This window comes from Siniperca chuatsi, linkage group LG18 (genome assembly GCF_020085105.1).
Source record: "Siniperca chuatsi isolate FFG_IHB_CAS linkage group LG18, ASM2008510v1, whole genome shotgun sequence".
Taxonomy (NCBI): Eukaryota; Metazoa; Chordata; class Actinopteri; order Centrarchiformes; family Sinipercidae; genus Siniperca; species Siniperca chuatsi.
In genome coordinates this window covers 9,945,737-9,958,099 of record NC_058059.1, presented here as the reverse complement: position 1 = coordinate 9,958,099, position 12,363 = coordinate 9,945,737, and positions in this window count along the sequence as shown.

The window sequence follows — 12,363 nt, the reverse complement described above, 5'->3', positions numbered from 1 at the left end:
CCCTGATCTCCTCCTCGTCCTCCACTCCCTACAACACTGCTGCCAGGCCGTAATGTTTTTCTTAGCCTCTCCTACACAGTTTTCACACAGTTTCCCTCTCCCTCAACATACAGCAACATCCCACACACCCTGGGCCCAGCTGACCCACTGAGAGAGGAGGTGGGAGAGCTTTGGGTGGGCAATAACGCCATCACTGAGGGACAGGCAGCGTGGCTGTTTCATTAAAAGAAGACAGCAGGAAATGTGAACATGATTCCATGCTCATCTGCTTTGCTTTCAGTGAATAAAAAAAAATATTTGTGGGCTTTCACAAAGCACCTTTCCGAGGTTTTGATCCTTCTGCTGGCCCACATCTTTGCTCTGCTTATTGCGTGCTGTTTTTGCAGCAGTCTGGTCGAGGCCGTGATGATGTGGGGTTGACAGGATGTGGTGTAGGATTCATTCCTCTCCACAGAGACAGAGACAGAGAGAGAGAGAGAGATTTAAAGGTTAAGGTGTCTGTTATTAGCAGGTCTTGATACCTGCCATCAGTCTGTTGTGGTTTTTTCTCAGTAGGGCCCTTAAACTGAAACAGCATCCATCTGTGGGTCTCAGCAGATACACCCCCCTGGTGGAGATGAGACAACAACTCTTGAGAATGAGAGGGAAAGTTGATTGCCACAACTCTGCTCTCTTTCCATTGTCTCATATAAAATAATCAAGTTAGTTAGTACATTAGTCAGTTAGCTATTTTTGGTGCCATTCTAAATGTTTAGCTTATCTCACAAGGGTTTACAAGACACCACTAAATATCAAACGTCTAAATTATAACAAAAAATCTTCTGGTAACACATGTACCAAAAAAACATTAATCATAGTGTTATATATAGTTACATACTTTCAAGTAACATGTGCTTATGTGTCAAATTTGAAAGGAATTGTGCACTGAAAACCAGAAGAAAGGAAACTGATCTCAAGAAAGGGCTTTTTCTACTCATCTCCCAAGCTTTCTCCAAGTAACTGGCTAATTTAAATATTCCATGTGTGAATATCAAAGCCAGTCTTTGTGCAGTCTACAGCCATGCTAGTGGCTCTGTGAAGCTGTACTTAAGCAAAGTGAGGCTTTGAGCTAAATGCTAAACTTAGCATGCTAACATGCTCACAATGTTAACATGCTGATGTTTTGCAGGTATAGCCTGATGTTTACCATGTCCACCATCTTAGTTTGGCATGTTAGCATTCTTACATTTGCTTATTAGCACTAAATACAAAGTACAGCTGGTTAATTTTGCAGGTATTTTTGTCATAAACCAAATTATTGGACAAAGTGAAAGTTTGACCTGATGATGACACTAGATCACCACAGTTATTACAATTCATCCTGTGGGGAACATGACTGTTTGCACCATATTTCATGAAAATCACTCCAATAATTGTCGAGACGTTTTACTCAAAACCCCAAATGTGAACCTCATGGCGCTGCTAGAGATACAATCAAGGGATCACCAAAGTCATTATGATACATCTTCTGGGAACTATGAATATCTGTACAAAATTTGTGCCAATAGAGATATTTCGCTGGAGAAATTAAAATGTTGACCTGCTGGTGGCGCTAAAGAATTAGTCACGGGTTTATTAAAGTCATTAGGATTCATCCTGTGGGCACAAAGGATATCTGTACAAATTTCATCGCAATCCATACAGTAATTGTTGAGATATTTCAGTCTGAGTGGTAAAATACCAGATCCCAGTTGGGTACGTAAAGAATCACTTTCTTTCCAACTCTCACTAAAAATGTGTTGCAGCATTGAAGCTTAATGAAATTAAATCATATTGTAGAATATTTTCACATTATGCAGCATACAGTGTTGGTTCATCAGAGGTCAGATTCCAGCTCACAGTTGTCTAATTAACCACTGGCCCAAAACTACAGCCAAGAGTGGCTGTATTAAAAATGTTTTATTTAGACTCTAAAAAATGTGATGTTTTTCTCTCCAAACAAAAGTGCATGGTGTTGACCTCAGATCCACGCAGCAGCCAATTTGGGCGGCTGATTTTATTAACTTAGATGAAGTATTCTAAAGTGAGAGCATACTACGCGGAAAAAGAAATTCACGATTTTTCTTTGTTTCTACATACATTTATCTTACTGTTTTTTGACTATAAATTAAATTTTTGGAATTTTCTGCATTTTATAAAACTGTCCATCATATTATTTGGATTATTTCAATTTGTTTTGAATGTTTTTGGTGATTATGTTTCAGTATAGCCACACATTCTTCAGCTAAAATACTCTGAATGTACATACTGTAGGGCAACCTCAGGTTCCCTGGGGAATGTGACAAAAAAAAGAGAAAGAGAGGCAGAGAGTGAAAGAAGGATACAGCTCTCCTTCATGATTACTTGTTTACTGTTTTCCAGATTGAGCCAGTCACATGTGGGACAATATAAAAGTATATTCAGTGAATGATAATAATCCCCCTGGTCTATCAATATCCACATAATCATTATGGCCAGCAGAGAGGAGAGGGTGCTGGTCAGTAGAGGATTGTGGGTTTTGCAGTTCAGAGCAGCTAAAATAGCCATGCCACTGATGCGGCATGTGACTACAGGGACCAGCAGAGCTCGAGAGCGTCCTGGCAGGACTGATGAAACCACACGCTGACACAATGACTGGCCTCAATGCCTTTCATCTCAACAGGGAATCAGAGGCCCTGGTCAGAAACAAGCAGGCAGTTATAGGCCACAAAAGCACAAGTTATCGGTGTCAAGCCATGCTAGTGAGAAGGAAAAACACACACTGCTGAAAGGACAGGAAATGTTTTATTCAAACGTCTTCATGGTAGTTTGTTTGAGGAAGATACTTGACTTTTATTGGGTAATACAGTGCTTCGTTTTGCCATCAGTTAATAAAAGTTCGACATTTTGTGAAATATGCTTATTTGTTTTCTTGCTGAGAGTTAGATGGGGAGATTGATATGTTTCTAAAAATGATGTTGCTTAAAGTATCAAAAGCAAAAGTACTTAATGCAGAAACATGTCCCCTGTGAGTATAGTATATATATTATATTTATATATATATATATAATATATTTTTTATCATAATTTTTAAACTTTTAAATTTTCCCTGACAGTGTGTAGCCACTGTGTGTGACACATGTCATGTCACTATGGAAGCCAATGTTTATTGTGTGACTAGTTTAAATGCTGACTTAAACAGGACTAACAATTAACATGAGAACCTTGTTTGACTTACACGCAGTGGTTTTAAACTGTGCACACCTGCAGGTGTTTGTGCTTCTGCTTCTGTGTATGAGCATGTGCTTTTGCATGCGCATGCTGCCTTGCGCTGGAGCCCCCTCACTGGGCGGCAACAGGGCTGAGGTAACTTCACACATTTCTTTCTCTTTTTTTTTGATAGTATATATAGCTGGAAGTAAAAAGCTCTCATAACTACTGTGGTTTCTAGTGTTGCCAGGTCAACCTGCCCACTCTACACTTAACAGCACTGGGATGGGATGGGTTGAGCACGGGGAAGAGGTTAGAGAGGATAAGTGGGAATGATAGAAAGAGTTTGGGGAGGGAAAAATCATGGCAGGCAGGTGACCTAAGGGATAGTAAGAGGGCGGAAGGGTTGGGGGGGTTGATGAGGATGAAGTAAGAGTAGAAATAAAAGGGCAAAAGATACTCAGACAGAGGAAAAGAATCAAAAGGGGAAAGAATTGAGGCATTAAGGAGAATTATGATGATGAAGAAGAGACAGAGGATGGTGAAGGCCAAGGTGAGATGGATGATGATGAGCATTTTCTGCTCCATATTAGCTCCTGTTGCGCTTTAACCCCAGCACTTAGCCCTGCACCGTAACTGACAGACAGCGCTGTCCTGGCATACCCTCTATTTACTTATTTTACATGAGATAAAATGTGTGCCTGCGTGCATGCATTCATGCATGTCACTGTGCGTGTGTGCATGTGTGTGTGTGTGTGTGTGTGTGTGTGCAGTCCCCCGGCCTGCCAGCTGCCAGTGTGTAGCACTCAATCCAGCAAAGGCGAAGCCTAATTACAGACGCATGGCTACAGATTTAGCCGGCATGCTAACCATAACGGAGGAGGCAGCAGGGAGGGGATCGCTTGGAAAAGTCACGGCTGGACGGGAGCTTCACAAGAGCGGACCACAGGGACAAGGGAGGGGGGTACTCTATTTCAGGATCTGCTGCTCTCATTATTTATCATAGTAGAAGTCTCGGCAAGAAGAAGCAACCTACAATTGACTGCACACATCGGCGCAAATGGGCAGAAGCTGCATGAGCAAAACCTCCACCCCACCCACACCCTCCCACCCAAGCCATCAACAAAATGTTCAAAACATCAAACAAAACAAGCACACAACAACATACCTCTCATTCTCATGCACCAACATTGCCATAACTGTAGTTACAACGCACTTGTCTCCACCAATGTAACACCCAGTATGAGCAGGGTGACATAGAAAGCATGCTACTCATTACAGGGATAGATTCCTCTCGTGTCTAGCAAATACTGAGTGAGATGGAAAGTTTTCCAGGTTGTCATGCTAAAAGTCTGCATGCAAGTGTGTATGTATGTGCAAGTAAGCATGTATGTATGTGAATGACTGTGTGTGTGTGTGTGTGTGTGTGTGTGTGTGTGTGTGTGTGTGTGTGTGTGACGGACAGTTTGTGAAACCAGGGAGGGTTGGCAGTTAAACTCTGAGCTCACCCACGACTCTACCACTTCCACCCACAGTGTCCTCTATACAGCTGCTCTCACTGAGCCAAACTCACACTTTATCCTCATCCCTCTCTCTTTTTCTCTTTGTGCTTCTCTCTATCACTCCCTCCTCCCTCCCTCCATCCATCCCCTCATCCATCCATCCATCCATCTCTTCTTAATTTACTCCCTTCACTACATCTAATATTTCCTTCTCCTTCTCTCCATCTGTCTCTATTTTTCTCAGTTGCTACCCTCTACCCACCTCTTTCAGTGTGTTCATTTTTATGCAATCTCTTACCATTGGCAAGTCTTTTGCTTACTATTTCAAACTTTTGGACTTTTGACACAGCCTATCCCGGTCGCAGCGTAGGAAGAACTATTTTAAATATGGATGAAGCATCAATTTGAGGGTCTACTTATGTTTACTTAAACATTTCAAATTTTATTGAGATAATCTGAAGATTGAGAGGGGTCACAAAACAGAGTTGGAAGGAGTAAAGGTTTGGCACTGGACAGAGGTAGAGTTGCAATTACATCCAGAATCCATTGTCTTAATTAGAGTACAAACTTACAGTATTTTGAAGACAAGAACTCCATAAAATTCATATTTAGCGTCCACTCTCATTTTAACACTTCTTGTGTCAATTCAATTACTTTATAAATAATCCATCAGCCATTTGTATGAAAAGATGACTCAGCGATGAAAAAGTAAGGGTCATCCACAAGAACAGAGGAGTTGACTCACACAACAACAGCTCATACTCAAAACTAGTGTTTGTGTTCTGTTTATCAGGGATTAGTTAACCAGAAGTCACACAGTGTTATCGTGATCAGTCTTTTATTGACCAAAAGAGGAAGTGGACTCCCTGAACTTGATCTGCTGACGTAGCTTGAACACTTCCCATCAGCTTTGTAAGAAATGTCCATAAAGAAGCATCTGTCCTCCTGAAGCTGCCAAACAAAATTGACAAAATTGGCTCATTTTTTGGATGTGGCAAGAACAATTGTGGTGATAGTGGTGGGTGCCAATTTCGTTGTGTGCCCTTAAAGCAATTTTCATCATTTAAAAATAGGTTTCACTCCCCTTCAACCTGCACACACAGGTACACACACTCAAATACACACATGCAGACACACTCAGGCTGATTAAATGTTTACATGATATCTAATGGTTTTGTCCTACTAACAAAGTGTAGAAGGGTATGGCACATTTAAAACACAGAACTGCATTGTAGACTTTTAGCTGTTTTATAAAAATATATATAATATGTTTGAAATGCAGAATAAATGTTGATGTTCTGAGTGAAGAGGCAGTTTTGCATCTTATATACTGTAACAACTTGCCTGTCAAAGTATGTGTACTTCACAGTGGTGGAAGAAGTACTCATATATTTTAAGTAAAAGTACCAGTATAGCAATATAAAGAAATACTCCATTACTAGTAAAAGTACTGCATTCAAAAGTAAGTTTAGTCCAGTGGTTCCCAACCTAGGGGTCAGACCCCTTCCCATGGTCATAAGATAAATCTGAGGGGTCGTGACATGATTAATGTGGTTGGAAAGAAGAGACAACAAAGTTCTGCCACACAAATTTTTGACTTTTTTCTAATCGTTGCTTTTTTTGTGAAATATTGGGAGAGTAAACAAACGCATAGACATCTGAAACATGAAAAGGGCCCCCATCTAGACACCCCTTTTTTGTAAGGGGTCACGAGCTAAAAATGGTTGGGAACCACTGCTTTGAGCTTTAACAATGTGTTGTATTTTATAAACTCGTCACATGTTTTTTTATGTAAAATCTTAATCTGTAACTTTAGCCATCAGATAAATGTAGTGGAGTAAAAAGTACAATATTTCCCTCTGAAATGTAGTGGAGTGGAAGTATAAAGTAGCATAAAATGGAAATACTCAAGTAAAGTACCTCAAATTTGTACTTAAGTACAGTACTTGAGTAAATGTACTTAGTTACTTTACACTACACACTGTATGACACTGCATGTATGCTTTGAGGAACTGCAAGAAATTTTATGTAAAATATGAAAGAGGGATTTATTTTTTAAACTTTAAATGAATGCCCACAAACACACAGAGAAATGTAAGCCTTGTCTCTATACCCCACTCTCTTAGAAACCTGGTTGTGGTGACAAATGTGAAACACAGCAACAGCAAAAATACATACAATGAAACCAATACGTTTCAGATAATGAAGATAACCCTAACCCTCACCTTGAAAAGCAACGCCTACCACTGGTTTGAGCTCTACCATGTCAGCAGTGCAGTATGGGAAATTAGGAGTGGGTGGGTGTGTGACCTGACGACCTATCAACAACTCGCTTAGGGCCTAACATCTCCCTGCATTCAGCTCCAGCTCAATCGATCGCCCTCATTTTCACATATACAGAAGGAAGTTGCAAGATGTGTGTGAACTGGGGGAGGTGGAAAGGAAACTGCATCGCAGATGGTTGTTGTGTTTCTTGAACACTCAACAGTTTACTCACCTTCTGGGCTTGTTATCAGTTTTACATGATAATTTTATGAGAGAGAGGACATGAGCTTATGGCTCGTTAGTGTACATCATATTTAACCTTATGGTTAACGTGATTGATAGCATCTGAAAAGCACATTTCTGCATTTAAATCATGCAGTATTTTGTTATTTTTTACCTAGTAGGCTTCACATTAGAATTCAGTTTTAACATTCAGTAGCTTATTACTAAAAGTATGTGTATGTTGCCCACACATTATCCAAACTGGATGACTCTTGATATGAAGGATAGTAATGATAGTCTACAACACTTCAGGCATAAGGTAATTACATGTATAATTTACTCAAATGTACTGTATTTTTATGTATAAATTGTGGTTGTGGTTGTGTACATGTGAAAACTGTACTTGCAAAAAACAATATTATAGTTCATACAGTGATTATTTATGAGAGAGATATTACTACATATTTTGACTGTTCTCCTATGTGTGTGTAAGTCCAGTCTTTCATAAATTAATTTACTGTTTTTTGTTTTTATTTATAGCCGAATGTGATTGGAAAAAAATTAAATAAGTGCAGTGAAAATGTATATTTGTGCTCTGATAAAGCAGAGTAAAGTGAAACCTCATCTGTGCATTAAGGTTATACTGAAACCCTCAAAGAAGTTAGCGAAATGATCATACATCCATCTTTCACCGTTCAAGGTCACAAGGAGTCAGATCCTCTCCCAGCATGCACTGGGTAAGAGGCAGGCAAACACCCCAGACAGGTCATCCGTCCATCATAGGCCTCAAACAAGCGCATAATCGTCAGCATGTTCGGCTGAGATGCCTGAAGATGTCAGCCCACGATCACAGACATCATGTGCTGTCAGGTAGCTTGGCAGCTCAACAGATGGTACTTGTATTTCACTCTTGCTAATCACAAAACTCGCACTCAGCAGGGTGGCTCAGTGTTTGCAGAGATGACCCAGAGCAATAGAGTTCAAGAAGCCTCAGTAGTGCGGTTTTGTAGCTGAGCCTGAAGTTGATTATACCTCGAACAAGGTAAGGAAAAAATTTATTTCCCTAGGCTTCAACAATGTACAGTATACTATTAAATTACACAAGTTGGGACAATAAACAGGTCATGCTGAGCAAATATGTAAACTACGCATCATCTGTACGTTAAAATGTCTGCACCGAGTTTGAGTTCTGCAAGTCAGGTGATGTTAGACACAGAGGTGGCAGGGTACATGACGCACACGTAGATAAGAAATGCTCATAAATGCCACCCATGAGTCATGGGGGACTGATGAGATTCAGCAGGTGAAAAGTCTTTCACGCCTTCTCTCAAACTTGGGCTCAAGAAAAATTGTTTTTTTAAAATCCCACTTTAGTGTCAGTTTTAATTTGATTTAATCCCTCTCTGAAGGAAAGGGATTCATTTTAATAACCATACAATTCATTGTATGTGACTGGAATTAAAAGGATAAAAAAAAAGGTTCAGGTCCCAGGTTTAGATTCAGCTAGAAACTCTTTTGTTCTTCTATTGTACTTAAATTAAGTACAATTTTCATTTTGAAGGCTGATAAGTTACTGAATTACTACAGTTTGAGATACTTGTATACCTTTTGCTCCACTTCATTTCCGAGGGAATATCATACTTTTTATTCCACTTCATTTATGTAAATTAATTTGTCCAAAGCAAATAAAAAACACAGAGACTGATAATTTTAAGTTAAGAATACACAAGCTGAATGGTCTGTAAACATCTTCACACTTTGTGTGACGTCTCAGGGTAAATGTACTTCCCTTATAGATGCTGAGGTTGGGCATCGCTCATATCAGGTGCCAGCATCTTGAATAACAAACTGAAAAAGAGAGGAGTCCATTATGCTCTTTTCTTGACTGTGACCTCAGACAACTCTGATAATGTCGTTATCACAGCGGGCTAGACAATACAGGCAGGAGATAGATGAGAGATGAATCACTGTTCTTTGAGTTCCGGAGACAGTATTTCCTCTGATTGGGGTGCAAGACAGAAGAAAAGTCAGTAACAAATTTTCTGTCTTGTGCTCTCTGGTCCTTTTTCATATGTAAGTACGTATGTATTTGTTGTATTAGTTTTAGTTGGATGTAGCTAATAAACTGGCAACTGTCAGTGTATATTTTCAGAGGGACTATTAGTAAAGCAAATAACAACATTCATGCATTAATGCATAGTCACACAGATAAGTTAAGCATCAGTGCTCTTGAAATGTTTCTTATGATAGAAACATCTAGCTAATGCTACAACACAAATGTAACTTTGAGCAATTTCCTCAGATCGTCTTTTAAATCCAGTATCTGCAGTGGATATAGTCGTGTCAGGCCATATGACCTTCTCATAAATGTGAACATGTGTTGTTAAGTTTGTTAATATTTAGGAGGCTATGTGACTGTCTCAGACTGTCCTCCCAAGAAAGTGACAAAGCCTTCTAGCAGCCATGAGAATTATGACTCTTGTCTGTCAGGAGAAAAGGAGGGAGCCAGGTGTCATTATTATAGAGCAACAAAGTCCACAGGGGGAGGAGGCCAGGGTGGATGGTTGGGTCAACAAAACGTTGAACTTTAACATGGGAGATTGCTGTTTGCTTCCTGTTTCCAAACATTCAGCATTGATTTCTCTTAACCATGATCGCTCACTAACCTAAACCATGTGTTTATTATTGTAACCATGATGATGAAGGTCCCCTAACCTTAACTAAGTACTTATGTTTTAAGTACTAATTTTTATTTTACTTTGTTGGTGCCAGATCATGGATGTATTATTAGAATGAGGATTGCTCATTTGGCGCATACGCCAAATATGTTTTCTAGCTTCTGGCTTTACTTGGGTATGCCGCCCACTGAATATGCACAGTAGTGTTCTTTTACAACACTTTCAAACAAAGACGCCTTTTACAAACCTCATTAACACTATCACACAAATGTCATGTCTATGGTCCACCCTCAAACTGCCGTTACTACAGCAAAACAACTTTTCACCTGCAGCGATTTCTTACAGTTACTTTTCATGCTAAAATGGCTGTTTACAGTTCAGCTGTGTGGCAAAAATATTTTTTAGATTAAGTGAAAAATGCAAAACTTATAAATAAATCTACGCAGACAGTTCAATCAGTGGTTTAATCAGATATGCAGAGCTTCAACCCAAATCACAGCAGTAGGGCTGATGGCAGAGCGGCATTCATATCGCTCTAACTAAATGTCAAAGAACAATTGTCCAACTCCTCAAACCATTGAAATAACACACCAAAATGGCTACACGTGATGGATAATCCTTCCTTGCCCCTGCGTGCAGTAATAACTTCAGTTCAGCATTATTAGGATGTTCAGACACAATGTACCTGTGAATGAAGAATGGTTATTCTACTAAAAATTATTTCCACATAATTGAACGGATGTGAAAGAATAACATCTGAAATTTAGAATAAACATCATTTTATGTTTAATTATCTGCACTTCTGTTCTTAAAATCAGACTTCATTTATGGTGAGAAATCCCGGGAATTTTGTAAAAATAATGATATATTAATTTCAAAATAAAAAATAAAAAATGAGGCATAAGGTCAATAGCTGCAATTGCACCCAGAGTGTCATTTGAAAAATGAGATTGCCTGTAATGGATAGAGATGATGATTGAAGGATAATGTGAGAAAAGCACTGGTGTATATGGAGGAGTTGGGCCTGGACATGTATATGTGTGCAGAACAGGAAGAAGCTGAGGACAAGGGAAGGAAGGAAGGAAGGAAGGAAGGAAGGAAGGAAGGAAGGAAGGAAGGAAGGAAGGAAGGAAGGAGAGAAGGGGGATCATGGAAAAGAGGTGTGGCCAGTGTATACAGCTGAAAAAAAGAAAAAAGTGCCATATGTACCAAGACAGCTGAGGCTATAAGTGTTGGGAAAGTGTTGTGATTAGAAAAAATGAGCTGAAATACAAGTGGAGACACCCAAAGGACAGTGGCCATGTGGGGGAGGAGGGGGCAGTGTTGGAAAGTAACTAAGTACATTTACTCAAGTACTGTAGTTAAGTATAACTTGAATATTTCTATTTTATGCTCTTTATACTCCACTACATTTTAGAGGGAAGTATTGTACTTTGACTTTACTTTATAAAATATGACGCATTATTATAGATTAAACTTTGCAGCAGTATTTTTTTTAACTAGCTAACTTTCCTCAACCAGCTACAACTTTAAAATGGCGTTTACACAGTAATACAATCATAAACATAAGCCAGTTATACAATACATATAGTATGGATGATTGAGTTGGCTATTCGCATACGAAACATCTAAGCTAGGCAGTAAGAGAAAGCCTGGGAGATGAAGAAAAAAGCCTTTTATCAGGATAAACTTTAGGTTTGTAGCATTTCATTTCTTTTTTCTGCTATTCAGTTCATACATTTTACACATAAACATGTTATTTGAAAGTATACAGAAGTGCATTTAATGTTATAAATAATGTTTTTCTTTTGGTTTTGTACATGTGTTACCAGCAGATGCATATTATACTTTTTTTGATATACTGTAGAGCGGCGTCTTGTGTCATGTGGGATGGGTCAAATGTTGATCATGACACAGAAGTAAAAAGTAACTTACTATAGTCATATAATACTCTGAGAGGGTCCATTCCTTATGATGAATAGTAATTTACTTTTGATACTTTAAGTACATTTTGCTCCTAATACTTCTGTACTTCTGTAAATTTTGAATGCAGGACTTTTATTTATTTGATATTTATTTACTGAAGAATTGATTCTGAGAAAAACAGAGAAAACAAGCTATTCATCCGCCTTACTTTTGGAACTGCATATACTGCATATACATGAGATTTATACATACAGCGCATACCATGCATTTGTGAATTGTACACATGACTGCTTAATCTGACAAATGTCACATAATAGGTAGCTTTAAGAAAAGATTACATTCTCGCATCTTCTACCCACTCAGCCAGTATATATGAGTGACAGGTGAGAGAGTTTTCCTGAGCTGGTCAGAAACAATGGTGACATAATTAGGTCTGCAGAGTCTATAAGCACGTTCTCCTGTACATGCCAGATCCTACTGAGAGGCACAGAATTTGATAGGTTTAAAAAGTGTTGCCTAAAAATAACCATTAGTTTATGGTAAATAGGTTGGATACAAATTTA